Source organism: Geotrypetes seraphini, chromosome 2 (genome assembly GCF_902459505.1).
Source record: "Geotrypetes seraphini chromosome 2, aGeoSer1.1, whole genome shotgun sequence".
Taxonomy (NCBI): Eukaryota; Metazoa; Chordata; class Amphibia; order Gymnophiona; family Dermophiidae; genus Geotrypetes; species Geotrypetes seraphini.
The window spans coordinates 243,137,214-243,157,069 of NC_047085.1; the positions used below are offsets into that span (position 1 = coordinate 243,137,214).

The following is a 19,856-nucleotide window of genomic DNA, read 5'->3' on the forward strand; positions in this document are numbered from 1 at the left end:
CGGTTCTTCTCATCCAGCTCTTCTCCAAGGCATGGTCTACTTCCTGCAGAACCTTCAACAGAATACTTCTAAATCTCCCTTCCATAAAAAATCTGCAACACAAACGTGTTTTCCACTCCATTCTTACCTTTCTAAGCATAAAAACTTGGAATGAACTTACTAAAATGACCAGGATGGAACCTAACCACACAAAATTCTGGAAGAAACTGAAAACTCATCTAATTGACACCACACTTGTATTCTCTTTTCCTCTTGTATCTTCCTGCCTTCCATTGTCCTCCCTATCCTTTTCCAACCCCTTCCTCTGTAATGTCACCAAGAGCTTGTATAGGTATAGAAACATAGAAACATAGAAAGATGACGGCAGAAAAGGGCTACAGCCCATCAAGTCTGCCCACTCTACTGACCCACCCCATTAAGTCTGGGTGCTAATGACTTAGTTCTTTAGCTCGACCCTCGTAGTGATCCTACGTGGATGTCCCATTTATTCTTAAAGTCGAGCACGCTGGTGGCCTTGATCACCTGCATCGGAAGTTTGTTCCAGTGATCCACCACCCTTTCTGTGAAGAAGTACTTCCTGGTGTCACCATTAAAGTTCCCTCCTCTGAGTTTGAGTTCGTGCCCTCTTGTGACCGATGGTCCTTTGAGAAGGAAGATGTCGTTTTCCACCTCGACACGTCCTGTGACATATTTAAATGTCTCAATCATGTCCCCCCTTTCCCTGCGCTCCTCTAGAGTATAGAGCTGCAATTTGCCCAGTCTTTCTTCGTATGAGAGACCCTTGAGTCCGGAGACCATTCTAGTGGCCATCCGCTGGACCGACTCGGCTCGAAGCACATCTTTACGGTAATGTGGCCTCCAGAATTGCACACAGTACTCCAGATGAGGTCTCACCATGGCTCTGTAAAGTGGCATTATGACTTCAGGCTTGCGGCTGACGAAGCTTCTCTTGATACATCCCATCATTTGCCTTGCCTTGGATGAGGCCTTCTCCACTTGTTTGGCCGCCTTCATGTCTGCACTGATGATTACTCCCAAATCCCGTTCTTCTGAAGTCCTAGCTAGTGCTACTCCATTCAAGGTGTATGTTCTGCATGGATTTCTGCTGCCGAGATGCATGACTTTACACTTCTTAGCGTTGAAGCCCAGCTGCCATGTTGAGGACCAGTTTTCCAACATGATCAGATCCTGCGTCATACTACCCTTGAGACTGCTTTCACTTACTATATTACACAGTTTGGCGTCGTCGGCGAACAGTGCTACCTTACCCTGAAGCCCCCAGGTTAAATCCCTTATGAATATGTTGAAAAGAGATGGTCCCAGGACTGATCCTTGCGGCACTCCGCTAGTCACCTCCGATGTCTCAGAGAGGGTGCCGTTGACCACCACCCTCTGAAGTCTTCCACTCAGCCAATCATTGACCCATGCAGTTAGTTTGGAATAAATAAATAAACTAACTGGTTTGGGATCAACTTCAGTGTTCTTGGAGCGGAGCAAAGGATCATCCGGTACTCCACTTCCAATGCCCATACAAATGAATTCTGGGACAGATTTAGGTTCTGTTTCTATGGATAAAGCAATCAACTTACAAGATATTTGGCTAGTGGTAAATCGAAAAGAATTTCATTGCAAGGTACTGTTTCTAAGTTATGCCAGTTTTCATCTGAAGTTACAGCTAAAGTGACTGAATATTAATCCCAATTAACTTTCATTGAAAACAGACTGGATAAATTAGATTATTCTATTTTTACATTGCAAACGTCAGCAGTTTCTAGAATATTATAGACAGTACATTATTAAATTCTCAATTAGAAAAAAATGGAAAAACTTATGGGGGCTAGAAACCTTAGGTTTTGAATTTTCTTATCTCCCATTATTTAATTCCATTGGAGCTTTTGAAAATGTATATGAGAGATGTTCTTCAATATTCTCAGGCAGATAATCTATCTCCTGATAATATTTATTATGTTTCTAGAGTCTTCAAAAGTATAGCTGAAGAGGGGAGCATGGATCAATTAGCGTCTCCTGTTAGTTTAAACATTTATCAATTTTTGGAATCTTCTAAAGATTATATAGCTAAGGGAGCAATTTTATTGGTTACTTTTCATACTGATGTAGATAAAAAAACTATTTTGAAATTGTATTTTGCCAAGAAACAGGCTTTCTTCTGTGGTCACCAATTAACAATATTTCTAGATGTAGCCAGACACAATTTCATAGGAAGCAATTCCTGCAGCTCATGTCTACAACTGTGGCAGTAGGAGCTTCTTTTTATTCTTAGATTTCCTTGTAAATGTCTTTATTTATTTTATTTTTTTCAATTTTCTATACAGTTCTCCTAGGGGAGCTCAGAACGGTTTACATGCATTTATTCAGGTCTGGTTACATATGGAAATAATAAATACATTTTTATGGACCACTCCCATTTGGAGTTATTTCTTCAGGATAAACCTGTACTCCAGACAGTTTCAGAAAATAATGTATAGTAGTTGATAACTATGACTTTAATTTAACCCCCCTTTTATGAAACCATAGCACAGTTTATAGTGCTGGCCACGGTGATAACAGCTTCAACCGTCATAGGAAGTCTACGAGCATAGGAGCTGTTACAGCCACAATCCGAACTAAAAAACATGCTCTGTATTTGTAAAAGGGGGGGAGGGTAAGTATTTGTGCCTGTTTTGCAGACACCCCATTGGGTTGAATTTCTTTCTTTGTTTCCTAATGCCTGTATGGAATGAGAAAGTCCAATAATGTGGCTTAGAATGGTTAATATGTTGCCTAAAATTTTTCTTTCCCCTCCCCCCTCACTTTTGCTTATGTTTTCTTATTTTTCTTGAAATTTTATGTTACATACAAAGTCTGACAATTAAGTTTGTGAACTTGCCTCCATGCACTTACGTTAGCAGCACTGTACAAACAACTTGGTAAGATTTCATGATTTTGGTATATCAGTGTCTTACAGCTGTGTTCGTGTTCATGTGTGGCAGTGTCTTGCTGAGTGGCATTCATTATTGCTGTTGCATGTTTTTTTTTTTTGTGTTCAAAATATTTTTATTGATTTCATAGTTATAGAATAGAAAATATACAACAAAGGCTTCCGAGGAAGCCTAACAAGAAAAACCAAGTGACAGCTCCCTTCAGTACATCATATCACAATAAGAAATATTATCGATACTCAAGGATAGAAGCAACAAATAATAATGAGAAAACTAACACAGTCTTCTGGTCATAGTACATTGCAAGATAAATACATAAATAGGATGGCAGGACCATGAATTATGTATAGTATCATAATGTAGTCTAGTATGTAAAGCCATAGAGAATACAAAAGCTTAATAGAATCTGGCATTATAAATGGAGAGAGGGTCATATTGATTCCTGAGATATATCAGATAAGGAACACCAATGAAAAGTGTGAAAGATTAAAACAAATTGATGAGTGATGTTATATCAATAAATGATCTCATAAGCATTATTTCAAAGGTCTTGAGTAGAATGGTCTATTAGTATAGACCATGTATTATCATAAGTGGATAGTGACTTAGAGCGTTCTGCCATATGTTTCTCGTATTTAGCATGTAGGCATACTGAATTCCACCAATGAGTGAGGCTGAGGTTAGAGAAGTCTTTCCAATTTTGTAAAATTAATTGAAGAGCTATGAATAACAAAAGGGTCAAAAGACGATCATGATACAAAGATAAAGGTGAGGACAGTGCCGAGGATCCCAGAAGTAAGACATCCAATGTGAAGGGGTCATTAATAATAAAAAGTTTGGTAATCACATTCCAGATAGAGGACCAAAAAATCTGTAAATGGGGACAATCAAATAACATATGTCGTAGGGAGCCTTCGGAGGATTTACAGGTCCAACAGGAGCTATCCGTGGATCTCTTAATTTTAGCTGTTTTGGACGGAGTCCAGAAGGCTCGATGATACAGAAAAATCGCAGTTTGTCTATGGGAGGCTGAGTGGAGCGATTTAAAGATCCTAATCCACAGTTCCGTCCACATACGATCAGTTAATGGAGATTGCAACATCAAATCCCACTTAGTCAGGGAAGCCGAAATTGCAGGGAAACATTTTGAATGTATATATTTATACCAATTAGATGATTGTCCATGGGATGCAGAGAAGGAAAGAGCCATAGAGTGTAGGTCTGAAGTGGTATGAAGAGAAGTTGGAGAAGGATACCTCGCAGAAAGGCAATGGTGGAGTTGAATCCAATTGAAATATTGAGAGGGAGGGATGTTATATTTGGCCATGATATCTGAAAAAGTAATCCATTTGTCATTAGTCAAAAGATGGGAAATATGCCAAATTCCTCGCTGTTGCCAAGTTTTCCAAACCACCACCGCGTTGCCTATCTTGAGTTTGGGGTTATGCCAGATAGGTGCAGATACTGAATCAGCCAATTTCATATTTGAAAGGGAGTCAATATAATTGATCGCCTGCCAAGTACTTAATATAATCGGGTTTTGTTTTGCCAATTGAGGAAGAGGAATGGCAGGAGCATGATGCAATATATAAGAATCAACTAAAGAGAGTTCCAAAGGTAACCACGTAGGATTTACATGCATAGACTCAACATTCAGCCATAAGGAGCCCTGAGACATCAAAAATGCATGGTGATATTCGCGAAAGCTAGGAAAATTGACTCCTCCCTGCTCCTTAGAACATTTCAGTTTACGGAGTGCAATCCGAGGCTGTTTGCCTTGCCATAAAAAGGAAGTGAGTAAGTGTTCAATACGAGAATAAATTGAGTGAGGGAAGAGAAAGGGAAGCATACTAAGGATGTAATTGATTTTCGGAGTGATCATCATATGTATTGTAGATAGTCTACCCCACCAGGAGAGATTAAGGGGGGACCATCTGGAAGTGCAGGAGCGAATAATAGAGAAGATATAGTCAGAGTTAAGTCGTGAGGTGGAGTCGAGAGAGGGCCCAAAATACAATCCAAGATATTTGATCTTAGAAGGGGACCATATGAAACCATATTGGGAAGAATCAGATTGAATATCTATACAGTTTAAAGGTAAAAGTTCAGATTTATTGATGTTTAATTTGTATCCAGAAATCGCCGAATAGCGATTAATTTGTTCAAGGATAAAGATAATAGATTCTGGATGAACATAAAGAAGAACATCGTCGGCATATGCCGAGAGTTTAACTGAAAAATCATTGTAATGAAAGCCAGCAATTCGAGAATCATTCCGTATAGCAGATAAAAGTGGTTCAAGAGCAAGATTGAAGAGTAAGGGAGATAGGGGGCAACCCTGTCTCGTGCCACGGGATGGAGAGAAGGGTTGGGAAAGAAGTCCATTTATCATAATTCGTGTCGTGGGATGAGAGTAGAGAACTTTAATCATAGATAAGAAGGGATCAGGAAAACCGTACCAACGTAGAATATGAAATAGGAAGGGCCATTCTAGACGATCAAAGGCTTTTTCGGCATCAAGAGCCATGATTACCAGTCTATCTGCGTGAGAAGATGAGTGATGGATAATGTGAGACAAGAGTCGGGTATTATTAGAAGAGTAACGATTATTTAGAAAACCAGATTGGTCCGAGGAAATGAGCAGAGGAAGTACGGTTTGAAGCCGAGAAGCAAGGATCTTAGCGAAAATTTTTGCATCTACATTGATTAATGAGATAGGACGGTAATTTTTGACCTCTTGAGGGTCCTTACCCGGTTTAGGAAAGACAATGAGATTAGCTTCTGTAAAGGAGCCTGTGGAATGACCTTGATTGCACAAGAAGTGAAAGAAAGGAAGCAAATGTGGAAGTAAAATTGGTAGAAAGGCTTTGTAAAATTCTATTGTAAGGCCATCCGGGCCTGGAGATTTGTTCGGAGCCATGGAGTTAATGGCATCCGTGATTTCCTGGGAAGTGAAGGGAGAAGAAAGTGAGAGAGAATCTGTAGGAGAAAGAGTGGGGTGCGGGAAAGATAAGAAGGAATTGAGATTAGCTTCAGAGGAGGTGATTTCTGAAGAATAAAGATCTTGATAGAAATTATGGAAGGCAGATGAGATGATTGAAGGATCTGTAGTAAGTATTCCTGTGGGGTCTTTAATGGATGATATGGTAGTTTTATCCTGGGATTTTTTCAAATAATTCGCAAGCAGATGTCCAGGTTTGTTATTTTCTGCGTAGTACGAAGCCGCTTGGACGAAGACTGAATTGGCAGCAGATGAACTCAATAAAGAGTTGTACTGGATTCTAAGGTTACGAAGAGTAGTCAGGGCTGTAATATCAGTAATGTCTGAAATATGGGTAGCTTCCGCTTCACGTATGCGAGATTCAAGGTCTCGTAGGGTTTGTTTTCTAGAGGAGTGGAGTCTAGCAGTAAATTGAATTATTGTCCCACGTATGAAAGCTTTGAAGGCATCCCAGGTGTTGATCCAATTGGACTGAGTGGGGATGTTAAAATGAAAAAATTCTTGGATGGCCGCAGTAATACTTTCAGAGAATTGGTTTTCAGCAAGGAGTGAAGAGTTGAACCGCCATTGCCTACTGCGAGGTGTAAGAGAAAAGTAAGAGCAAGTCAGGGAAATAGCTGCATGATCAGAAATTGTGATAGAGTGAATATCAGAGGTGGTGATGTGAGGTAAGATAGAAGAAGAGGCAAGAAAGTAATCAATCCTGGAGTATGTCGAGTGTGGTGCTGAAAAGAACGTAAATTGATCAAGGGTGGTATGCCGCAATCTCCAGGGATCTGTTAAGTGAAGCTGGGATATAATATCATGCAATGCATACCATGATTTTGGTTTCTTGTAGGAGGCATGTGATTTCCTGTCCTTGGAAGGATCTAAAATAAGATTAAAATCACCTCCAATAATAATAGGGGTGTCAGGATCCTGTAAGATATGATTGGCCAAATTATGAAAAAATTCAGGAGAATCTAAATTTGGTGCATATATATTTAAAATGCGTAATGTGCGATTGGATATAGAAAGTTTGGCACTAACCCATCTACCATAAGTATCATGAGAGCTAGATAAAATAGAGATGGATGGATGATGTTTAATTAGGGTAATTACACCATTTTTTCCATTCAGAGCAGGGGAAAACAATGGCGCACAAAAGCCTTGTTTAAGAAATTTACTTGAGCTAGATTCATTGAGATGAGTTTCCTGAAGCAGAATAATATCTGATTTAAGATCATCAATATAAGACAATAATTTCCGCTTTTTAATCACATTATTTAGACCTTTGATATTTAAAGATGTTATTGATAATGACATTGAAAGCATGGATATATGATATTTAGCATGGTTGAGATACCTAAATAAGCCAGACAAAATTTGGTGTGGGACTTATAAGCTGTAAATAAAATTATGGCAAAAAAAGCAGAAGCTGTATGCATCTTATAACAAAAATGAAAAATCAACAAAAGGATTATAGTAGAGGAGTAAGAGATGTACCTGAAAGGAGAAAGAGCCCACTGTAATAAAACAGCAAGCAAAAAACTTTGGGTGGCCGAGGAGGGGACAGATAGCCGAGTGAACAAAAAAAACTCAGCAACCATTTGATCAGTGTATTGCAAAAAGTAGCTCTAGCTGCATGCACAATTAACTAAAGTAAACAACAGGTCAAAAAGTTTAAGTGCTGTGTTTATAATGAATGAACTATGCCAACAATGGCAATCCACAGCAACCACTAAAACAAGTGAATCATCAGAATAAAGAGGCACATTCAATGTCAGTCAGCCATGAATGCCTGCTGTGGAAGTAACATTAATGAAATAAACTAAAAACAATATATAATGATTATAGAGTTCAGGAGGATAAATAAATGGAAAGAGAGGCATAATAATACAGAAAGATGAACTACTCAGGCAGTCAGTGTGTCCCACTAAGGACATTAGCACTCTGATCTAGTATAAATGACATCAGATAGCAAAGCCTATGATGTCATAGGATAATACAAGTAAGGAAATTCATAAAATAAATAAAAGATTAAAATCCGTGGCACAGTAATTGAGTCATGTGTGAAAAAATTGCAGAAGACCAAACCTATGTAGTAAACATTCATCATCTAAGTTTCTGGACATTTAAAAGTGTAAATTTAAAGCCACTGTACTTTCATTATGTTTACCAATTAACATCCGCACCAACGAGAAGAAAAAGAGTAAGAGGTTCAAAGGGTTTTAGCAGATAGAGTGAGCATAATAGTCCAGTAACATAATATAATATTATATTAAAAAAAAAAAAAAAAAAAAACCACACAAAATGGCTGAGGTGCATGGTCTTGCAGTGCAGAGTCACATGTCTGTAAAAAGAAGAGAGTAACGAACATGCCTAGAGGTCCTGCGATGCAGTGGAAAGGTAAAATGGTAGTAAAAATGAAAAATAAATTAGAGAAGGAGTCATTCAAGCGATATATAGTAAAAGAGAGAGAAATAATCATGGAAATAACAATTGTAGAGTTAGAATAACATGTAGAAAGAGTCAGTTTCAGAGGCAGCATGGCAGATGAGCATCAGGCACAGAGGGAAACAGGCTCACACAGAATCAATCGGGGTTGGTGAAGTCTCTTCGATGTAAGTAGCCAGAAGCTCCGGGTCAGTGAAGTCTTTTGTTTGATTTAGGTAAGTTACCCTCATTCTTGCCGGGTAGAAAAGACCGTAGCGGGCTCCCATCTTTTTTAGTTGTGGTCTGAATGCAAGCAGTTGTTGTCGTGCTTTAACAGTGTTCTTGTGCAGATCTGGGAGGAAAAGGATCTTATTTCCCTCGTGGGTCACAGGCGCTAGTGATCGGGCTTTTTGCTGAATTTCTAGGACCTGCGGGTAGCGGAGGATCCGAAGCACTATGGGTCGTGGCCGGCGATCACGCGGGAACCTGGAGGATGGAGAGCGGTGAGCACGTTCAATTTCAAAATCATGCTTAAAGTGCAGATCTAGTATTTTGGGGATGAAGGACTCCAAGAACGCCACCATATTATTGCCTTCCTGCCCTTCCGGGACCCCCAAAAGACGCAGGTTATTCCGGCGGGAACGATTACTGGCGTCCTCCATTTCTTTTTCCAGGGCCAGCGTGCGTTTCACGTGGCCCTGTAATGCCTTAACATTGGCATCTGTGGTTGCTGATTTTATTTCCAAATCAGCTATTTTCACTTTGAAGGTGGTCAGTTCAGTTTGGATTGAAGATAAGTCATCTTTAAGCTCAGAGATGGCATCCTTGGTCTCAGTCATCAGATCCTGGACTGTTTTGATTGCATTCCACAAATCAGACATGGAGGGAGCCTCAGGGCCATCCTGTGTCACCAATTTAGAGTCCTTTGCAGGAGAGGGAGGGTCGGGCTTGTGCCTTTTGCCCTTAGTAGCTGTAGCCATCGTTTATAGTGTGGATGGAGCTGGATGGAGGGGTCTAACACCAGTGCAGTGCAGCCAGAGAGTAAAAAGATGGTGAAGGTTGCTGGAGCCTGCTGTTCAGACGACCATCTTTGTCGGGCTCAACAGCGCCCCCCCTCGCTGTTGCATGTTTTTGTGGGCCATCGCAAGAATGTTGGAACTTGAATTAGAGCAACAAGCAGAGTGGAAGTGAAATCAGGGACATGATAGTTCAAATTTATGGGGATAATGCCATGAAGAAAAAGAGCAGTGCACAAATGAATTAAACATTTTTCTGAGGAGAGAAAGCGTCACTAATGAAGAAAGGTCAGGGCGGCCAGTAATGAGCAGAACCAACAAAAACATTGCAAAAATTTGTCGAAAGGTGCGTCAAAATCATTGGCCGACTATGAGAAGCAGAGCAGACCAAGTAAACGTCGATAGAGAAACAGGAAAATCTTTAACTGAAAATCTTGGCATGAGAAAGGTGTGTACAAAAATGGTCCCAAAGGAGCTCACTGATGAACAAAAGCAATGGAGAGGCAAAGTTTGCCAAGACCTTTCAGAGAATCAAGACAATGGGCTCCTTTTACGAAGGTGCGTTAGGGCCTTAACGCGCGGAATAGCGCGTGCTAAAATGCCTCATGTGCTAGCCGCTACCACCTCCTCTTGAGCAGGCGGTAGTTTTTCGGGTAGCGCGCGCTATAGCATGCGCTAATCCGGTATGTGCACTAAAAACGCTAGCGCACCTTAGTAAAAGGAGCCCAATGTTTTTAGGCCATGCTATCACTGGTGATGAAACATGGGTGTACCACTACAACTCTGAAACAAAGCGTTAAAGTGCACAATGGAATTCGGCCAATTCTCCGAAAAATTTCTGCCAGTCCAAATCAAGAGTTAAAACAATGTTGCTAACTTTTTTTTTTTTTTTTAATATCAGAGCGATTGTTCATTATGAATTTGTACCAACTGGAAAGTTAACCAAGTTTACTATTTGAAAGTGCTGAAAAGGCCTCATGAAAAAGTTAGACAAAAATGACCTGAACTTTTTGCCAACTCATGGATCTTGCATCACGACAATGCACCAACTCACACATCACACTGCCTGTGAGGGCATTTTAACCAGAAAATAAATGTATTGGCACAGCCCTCTCTACTCACCTGATCTGGCCTCCAAAGACTTTTTATCTTTACCTGAAGACAAAGGAAATATTGAAAGGAAGACATTTTGATGACATTCAGGACATCAAAGGTAATACGATGACAGCTCTGATGGGCATTCCAGAAAAAGAGTTCCAAAATTGCTTTGAAGGGTGCACTAGGCACTGGCATTGGTGCATAGCTTTCCAAGGGGAGTACTTTGAAGGTGACTGTAGTCATATTCAGCAATGAATCAAATGCAGATATTAGATGAAGGCAAGATGGATGGTACATGGTGCATTTGGATAAACAGAGGGAGACTAAACTCAAGGCAAGTTGTCTATACAATTAAACAGTAGACTCTCAGCTATCCGGCACCCATGGGGATTGGTGGATGCAGTGGCGTACCTAGGGTATGTGGCACCCGGGGCGCATCATTTTTTGACACCCCCCCCCCCCCCCCCATGTAAAAAAAATTTTTTTTTTTTTTGAAGGTCTGCACCCCCCCCCCCCGAAGGCCTGTCCCCCCTTGAAGGATGCCTGCCTGTCACCCCCTCCCCCTTGAAAGCCTGCTTGCCTGCCCGCCCGCCCCACCCTGAAGGCCTGATGCCCCGACCCACCCCGAAGGACCGTTCGCCCCCCTGGCCTCCCCGCACCACCTATGAACAGCCGCAGCAGGATCGCGAAGTCAGCGTCAGCGATCCCTGCGCTGCTTCCTGCGCCACGGTCCCGCCCCTCCTCTGACGTCAGGGGAGGGGCGGGATCGCGGCGCAGGAAGCAGCGCAGGGATCGCTGACGCTGACTTCGCTATCCTGCTGCGGCTGTTCATAGGTGGTGCGGGGAGGCCAGGGGGGCGAACGGTCCTTCGGGGGTGGCGGGGGACTGAACGGCAAGGCCGGGAACACCCCCTTAGGGCTGGTACCCGGGGCGGCCCGCCCCCCCCGCCCCCCCCTAGGAACGCCACTGGGTGGATGCCAGATAACTTTTTTTCTGGTTGCTTGAGAGTTACTGTAAAAAAGTACTGTAAGAGCAGGCAGCTGTTCCTGACAACACCCCTCCCTACCTCTCTATGGCCCCCTAAGCAGCAGAGCCGATCTTGACAACCCTCCTCCCTCCTGCCCCGAGGCAGCAGCAGCAGCCAATCCTGACAACACCTCCCCTCGGCCCCGAAGCAGCAGCGGCAGTTGACAACCCCCCTCCCTCCCGTACTAAGGCAGTAAAGGCAGTCAGTGAACAGAAGAAGCACCATAATAGGCTGCTTCCAGCCAGCCCCAGCAGGGCCTTTCCTCTGCCACGTCACTTCCGACACGGCAGAAGAAAGGCCATGCCGGAGCTGGCCAATAGCAGCCTGTTTACAGTGCTTCTTCTGTTCACCGGCTGCTGCCTCGGTAAGGTAGGGAGGGGATTGTCAGGATTGGCTGATGCTGCTCCTTTGGGGCTGAGGGAGGGGGCTTGCCAGGATCAGCTGTCACTGCTGCTTCAGGGCTGAGGGAGGGAGATTTGTGGCTGCCTGCTGCTTTGGGGGGATAGAGGGAGGGAGGGAGGGGGTTTGTTTGCAGGTTGTCTGAGGAGCACAGACCTTATTTTTTGCCAGAAATATTTTGCCGGTTGGTTGAGTGTGTTGGTTAATTGAATGCTGCTTAGCTGAGATTTTACTGTATAAGGAACTGATTTAGTTAGTGTGTGTGTGGCAAGCTAGACCTGGTGCAGAATGACTGAATAGATAATCATCCTATGTATTAAAGGCTTGGGTGAAGAGCCAGGCTTTTACCTGCTTTTGAAGTAGAGATAGTCTGGAGTTAGATGTAGCCCCTCTGAGAGTAAATTCCAGATTGTAGGGGCTACTCCTGAGAAGGCTCACTGGAGGGTTATCACATGGTACAATTTTTTTGGATGAGGTACAGTTAGTGATGCTGCTTGAGAGGATCTCAGAGATCTCGATGGTGTATAAAGGGCTAGCTTATTTATTTATTTATTTATTTATTTTTTTTTACCATGAAAATTTATTGAAAGTTTATATAACACAAGAAGGGACAGAAAGGTTAACAGACAATGGAACAACAATAGCATCAACAAGCTTCAGAATAAACAAAATAATATCAATGTACACAATTTAAGAAGCAAGTCAAATACACGAATTTCAATAATAGAATAATTGATAAAATATCATAGAGGAGCAATAAAGTAGGGTAGATAAGCGAGGGAGGAAAAGAAGGAAATCAAAAGAGAGGAGCAAAGAGGGCAGCAGGTAGGAGGGGACAATCAATCTAAGGGCTAGCTTATTTAAGTATTCTGGCCCATGGCTCCAGTTTGGGACAGTTTGTTCCATGGCGCCCGAAGTGCCCTCTTGAATTTCTGAGGGGTGTTTTGTTTTGGGTTTTTTATTTTTTTTGGGGGGGGGGTTGGTGCTTAGTTTCTTGGTTGGGTCCATTTGTCTCCACGCAGACATCACGCGGTAGACTCTTTCATCGTGTGTTCTGTTTTTTTATTTCTGGTTGTATTTGTTTCAGGATTATTGTATATTTTCTCTTGTATTTTCATTTCATAATAAAAAAATTTTTGGGAAAAAAAATATTCTGGCCCATTTTGTCTGAGGACCTTGAAAATCAAATACAGAGCTTTAAATTTAGCCCTGTAAGGTACTGGTAGCCAGTGTAGTTTGTGAAGTCGTGCTGCACCATTCTCAATTAGTTGCAGCTGATACAAGTTCTTTTTGGTTAAACCAGTGTACAGAGCATTGCAGTAATCTAGTCATGATGTTATGGCATGGACTACTGTGTCAGACTTGTCTTTTCAATAGATGAAGAGAGATTTTGAATCTGCCGAAGATAAGAGACAGTTTTTAAAGGTTGTTTGAATTTGTGGGATCAGTGTGAGTGATGAGACTAGCAGTATCCTGAGATTCCTAACCTGTGATTTTAGGGGGAGTTCAGGCAGAGTTTGTTGTTGTTGTTTGCCCAGTCCCGAGTTGCAGTTAGACAGGTAGTCAGTTCACTCAAAGCTGTGGGTAGATAAACTTTCCTAATAACTCATACTATTTTTTATTTTTTATTTTTATTCTTTATTGGTTTTTAATCAAAAACAGTGTCATACAAATGAAAGAACAAAAGATATTCCACATATTCCACTATTATCTATACAGGTAACATAAATATCATTTAATAATTTCATTTTCCTGCATATAATAATATCATAATATATCCTAATATACAATACAGATAAAGAATAAAGTTACCCAAATATCACTATCAATATTTATTCCCCTCCCTCCAACCCCTCAACCCCCTGGATGTGTAAAGATAAATAAACCAAAGAAAAGAAGAGGAGATCCAAGATGGCGATCTGAGAGCAGGACGCACTGAGCTGCGTGTCCCAGGATCGCATTCGCTGGAACTTTTCTAGCGGTTTTCACTTACCGCGATGACGAAGAGACGGGGCCGGAGTGCCGCTTCTGCCTCGCGGCGTCCTGGAGCCCCGGGTCTCGGGAACATACACGAACTCCTGCGGCGCATGCAGGAGGTCACAGCGACGTCGGATGGCGGCCTGCAGAGGACACAGGGAAGCGAACCCGTTGTGGAAGCTCCTGGGCCCGATACTACACTGAGCCCCGACGTTAGGGCACCGCCCCCGCAGCCCCAGACGACCAGCTCTCCCAGGGGCGGGGAAACCCCGGATTCACTGGCTTTCTCCTCTCCAGAGGCAAGGAAGGATTTACTGGAGAGCTCGGAGGTTGGGGCCCACCTTTCCAGGGCCCCCATGGAGATGTCTGGGGGAACACCATCTCAATATGAGGGGGAAGGACAGAAGACACCCCTCGAAGGACTTCAGGACGGTGAGCAATTTACACTTACACAAACTCCAATTGTACTGATTAAACCTGCAGAAGTGACTTTAGACTCTATTTGGGACTTAATGGCTGGTTTTGTTAAAAATATTACTCCCACATTTCAACAAATTGAAGGGAAAATTAAGGAACACGATAAGGAACTGAAGAACTTAAGAGAAGAAACGAATACTTCTAACTCATCTATTCAAAAAATAGAAAAAGAAATTGAATCATCGAAACAAATTCAAGAGACCTTAGTTAAAGACAATATTAACCTAAGGAAGAAGATTGAAATGCTTGAGAACAACTCACGTAGCAATAATTTAAGGTTAATTAACTTTCCAAGACTCGAGTTAGTAACACCTAGAGATATGCTTAAGAGATATCTAATGGAGAATTTAGAGATACCCGAGGATTCATTACCACCATTTTCAAGGGTTTATTATTTGCCTGATAAAGAACAAAATCAACAACCAAAAGTAAAATCTTCAGATCAAGAACCCTTAAACATTTCACAGATTTTAGAAACATCTGAGAAGGATTTAGCATCACCAGCCACTATGATTATTACTTTAGCTTTGCCAATTGATAAAACATGGTTGTTAAAACTTTACTTTAAAAATAGACAAAAAAGCTTTCTTGGATATAAAATACAAATGTTCCCAGATTTGGCACGGGAGACGCAAAGGCGCCGCCGTGAATTTCTTCTTTTGAAACCTGGGGTTTTATCTCTGGGGGCAACTTTTTATTTGAGAAACCCGTGTAAGTGTATTGTATATTACCGTACTTTTAAATATGTGTTTTTTGAACCATCATAACTGACCAACTTCGTGGCTATGTCTCGTCTGAATGTTAACAATCCTTGAGCCCTATAATTTGGATATTGTGACCCCATCTCAATGCTATAGCTCTCTGTTTCCTGTTATTATTACTGTTTTTCTATATAATTTCGCCAAGTTTCTTTAATTCTTGGATCTTAATTTGTGGACTTGAGCATAAATAGTATATTTGTTAACTTAGGAATTATATTACTATTGTATTTGATATCTATTCTATTCTTGCTTTCTGTACAAGTGTAATACTTGAAATTTAAGTTGAAAATAATAAAAAAAAAATAAAAAAGAAAAGAATGGATATGATGAAAATACATTATTATGTTTTTACAAATTTAGTCAATGGGCTCCAAATTTTATTAAATACCCTTCACTAAAACCCCTACATTCTGTGTTAATTCGTTCGTATCTGTATGTAGTACACACATTCAACCACCAAAATGTATAATTAATTCTATCATGGTTTTTCCAATTACTTGTAATCAATTGAATGGCTATACCTGTTAGGATCATAAATAGACAACTCTTATATTTATCTAGAGTGGGTTTCACATGTAAAATTGTTCCACAAATTATAGCCTCATATGGCATTGGAACATTTGAACCTAGTACTAAATTTATTTGTCCCCAAATTGACTTCAAATATATTAATATAAACTGACAAAAATACAACAGATGATCCAAAGTCCCTACACCAGTATGACAATGCCAGCATCTATTAGACTTAGAACTATCTATTTTATTTAACCGAACTGGGGTCCAGAAAATCCTATTTAACAAAAATGTTTTGTAGATTTAGCACGTCAGTTATGTTTGTCTTCCTTAACTTTGTAACTTTTATCAATCTGTACATCGCTTAGAATTCGGAATAGGCGATTAATCAAATTTTATAATAAACTTGATAACCATGTTTGTCTTTTTTAGCACAAGTCCAATTTTATGCAAAGAGGGTTAGTTGCCAATTACTGAGGTTAACAGTAAAACAACAAGTCTAATGGTAGCCCATTTTAGCAAAGGCTGGCGTTGGAAATGCTCCACTGCTCATAGAATTCCTATTCAGTCACTTTAGCTGTAACGTCAGATGAAAACTGGCATAACTTAGAAGCAGTACCTTGCAATTAAACTTCTTTTCGATTTACTACTAGCCAAATATCTTGTAAGTTGATTGCTTTATCCATAGAAACAGAACCTAAATCTGTCCCAGAATTCATTTGTATGGGCACTGGAAGTGGAGTACTGGATAATCCTTTGCTCCACTCCAAGAACACTGAAGTTGAACCCAAACCAATTAATTGTTGGGGAGATGAGTCTTTCTATTTTGAAAATTGAGAAGCATATGATGTTTCCACTCATACTTACCTTACTGGCCCGTGCTAAAAACCTCTAGCGCAGCTTGATAAAAGATGTTGTTAGTAAAAAGAATTGTTGGGGTACACTAGGTTGAGTCACCCCAAAGAAATAGATACATTGCCAAATACATATATTGAAAAAGAGCAAAAATAATTGAGTTAACTCCATTTAGTATAGGCTATACCTTGTAAGGAAATGCAGTTCATAGGATGGAAAATGATGGAAGCTGAACTGAACTGTAGGGTAATCATTTGGAAGCAATACACTGTGAATAACCCCTACATATGTCTTTGACATTTATTAAAATAATATGGCATCACACTGTGAGCATCTTGCATTGAGTCAGATAATGTGACAATAAACAGTGGGCAGCTTTCAGAGACTACGTTTCGAAATCACATCACCATAGGCATTTTCTGAACACACTGATCATTAAAATCATACCATCATTAAGAGTTGTATTTCACACTAGTGTGGGTGAGTAACTTTACTTTGCTGCCTGCATCTGTTGTTTTTGTGCATTATACAAATTAATCTAATTGCATTTCAGCGTGGAGAATTACAGAGTTTGAATGAAGGTGAAGTCCTGTATTTAATCATAAAAAAAATTGTACTGGTTTCTACGCACTGCACCCACTAGTCTGATAGTCCACATGCAAATATACAGCTGTACTAAACAATCCTTTAATCTTTTCCAAGACTTCAAATCAAGTGTTTCCATACTGCAACTGTAAAGATATTTGGTGTGCATGCAGTGTACATGTCCAGGGAACTGCAATGACACTTTTATAGAGTGAGATGAAAGTGTACATTTTCATGCAATACGTTAGCAGCTCCCTGGCCCATACTATCCTCCTCCCTGCCTCTGGGGCTCATCCTTTAAATCACAGAGGCTATGATCTGTCAGCCTTCTAAACTGATATGTGAGGTCTGAGCAGCTCCCTGTGAAGGAACCATTATGCAGTTCATATTCTGAGAATGTTTATGGAAGAATTAGGAAAACTAGACTGTGGAGTATATGAGTATTTAGTGATTGTACTAGGGGTATTAGATAATGGATGATTTATTCATTTTTAATTCAAAGCATTTTATTAATAAAAAAATTAAAAAAAAAGATGAACAAAAAAAATATTAAAATGTTGACTTCTGCTTTCCCTATCCCTGAAATGGTTGGGAAACAATAGTTAGCAACTTTCTGATTCTTTTTCTTTCTGCCCTCCTGCAACTCAAGGGCAATCAATATAAGGTAACTGATTAGAGGACTCTCAAGATTAAGAGGGCAATTCAAATCCAGTCTAATAGAACTACTACTACTATTAATTATTCCTAGAGAGCTACCAGACGTACATAGCACTGTACAGAGTCACAAAGGAGACAGCCCCTGCTCGAATGAGCTCACAGTCTAAACCAGGGGTCTCAAAGTCCCTCCTTGAGGGCCGCAATCCAGTCAGGTTTTCAGGATTTCCCCAATGAATATGCATGAGATCTATATACATGCACTGCTTTCAATGCATATTCATTGGGGAAATCCTGAAAACCCGACTGGATTGCGGCCCTCAAGGAGGGACTTTGAGATCCCTGGTCTAAACAATCAAAACAAGATGCCAAGGTAGGGGTTACAGTTAGAGGGGATGGTTAAACTACTGGCTAGGGTGGTGAGCAGAGGGCAGAGAGTAGGGTTATGAGTTGAAGGCATACAGGATGATGAGATGAAAGGAGACAGGCTACAATCACTGCTTTTCAGGTCTGAAGTCAGGAATTGGAAGTGGAGGGAAAGGATGCAGACAAAAGCAATTTGTCTGAGAAACGGAGTTCTCAGAAAGGTGTATAATTGCAGCTTTGTCCAAAGAGAGTCTATTACATAAGGTGTTTATTTTTTTAATCAAGCAGCTATAAAAAGTGGCTTTAGCATGTCCTTGTGTGGGTTATTCTCACACGCTGAGGCCATTTTTACTGCTGGAATAAAGTGGCCATTTTTTGTATTTTCTATATTAATAGACACAAGCTTATTTTGCCATGAGCGAATGAGCCCCTACTATCACCATATTATGTATGTAGGCAGCAAGGGGGAATTTCTGTAAAGGACACCAATCAGCAGCCACCTAAGAAGCAGCTGAGAATCGCAGACTGGCGTCCTATACAGAATCGTGCTGTCTTAATGGACAGATGCCTAACCCTGCCTAACCACCCTGATTCTCTCTGGAACTCATGTCACAGGTGCCAGTTAGAGAATTACCGTATTTTCACGCAAATAACACGCACCCGTATAAAACGCGCACACGTGTATAGCGCGCAGAAATCACGATGATAAGCACAAAAACTTTGGTATAACGCGCTCACGATTATACCGCGCATGCTGCCCGACTCTCCGTTCACCCCCCTGACTTCCGTGCACTGCCCCGCCTCTCCGTGCGCTGTCCCGACTCTCCGTTCACCCCCCCTGACTTCCGTGCACTGCCCCGCCTCTCCGTGCGCTGTCCCGACTCTCCGTTCACCCCCCCCCTGACTTCCATGCACTGCCCTGACTTTCCGTGCGCTGTCCCGACTCTCCGTTCACCCCCCCTGACTTCCGTGCACTGCCCTGACTTTCCGTGCGCTGTCCCGACTCTCCGTTCACCCCCCTGACTTCCGTGCACTGCCCCGCCTCTCCGTGCGCTGTCCCGACTCTCCGTTCACCCCCCCCCCCGACGTCCGATTCATCCCCCCCCCCGGCAGGACCATTCGCACCCCCACCCCGAAGGACCGCCGACTCCCCGACAATATCGGGCCAGGAGGGAGCCCAAACCCTCCTGGCCACGGCGACCCCCTACCCCCACCCCGCACTACATTACGGGCAGGAGGGATCCCAGGCCCTCCTGCCCTCGACGCAAACCCCCCTCCCCCCCAACGACCGCCCCCCCCAAGAACCTCCGACCGCTCCCCCAGCCGACCCGCGACCCCCCCTGGCGACCCCCACGACCCCCCCACCCCCCTTCCCCGTACCTTTGGTAGTTGGGCCAGAAGGGAGCCCAAACCCTCCTGGCCACGGCGACCCCCTAACCCCACCCCGCACTACATTACGGGCAGGAGGGATCCCAGGCCCTCCTGCCCTCGACGCAAACCCCCCTCCCCCCCAACGACCGCCCCCCCCAAGAACCTCCGACCGCTCCCCCAGCCGACCCGCGACCCCCCTGGCGACCCCCACGACCCCCCCACCCCCCTTCCCCGTACCTTTGGAAGTTGGCCGGACAGACGGGAGCCAAACCCGCCTGTCCGGCAGGCAGCCAACGAAGGAATGAGGCCGGATTGGCCCATCCGTCCTAAAGCTCCGCCTACTGGTGGGGCCTAAGGCGCGTGGGCCAATCAGAATAGGCCCTGGAGCCTTAGGTCCCACCT

General features: G+C 42.3%; 1 long non-coding RNA gene across 1 annotated transcript in view; it reads right to left on the reverse strand.

Annotated features, from left to right (window-relative positions):
- The window catches only part of LOC117353501, a 267,636-nt gene that overhangs the window by 130,885 nt on the left and 116,895 nt on the right, over nt 1-19,856 (reverse strand). The window lies entirely within an intron of this gene.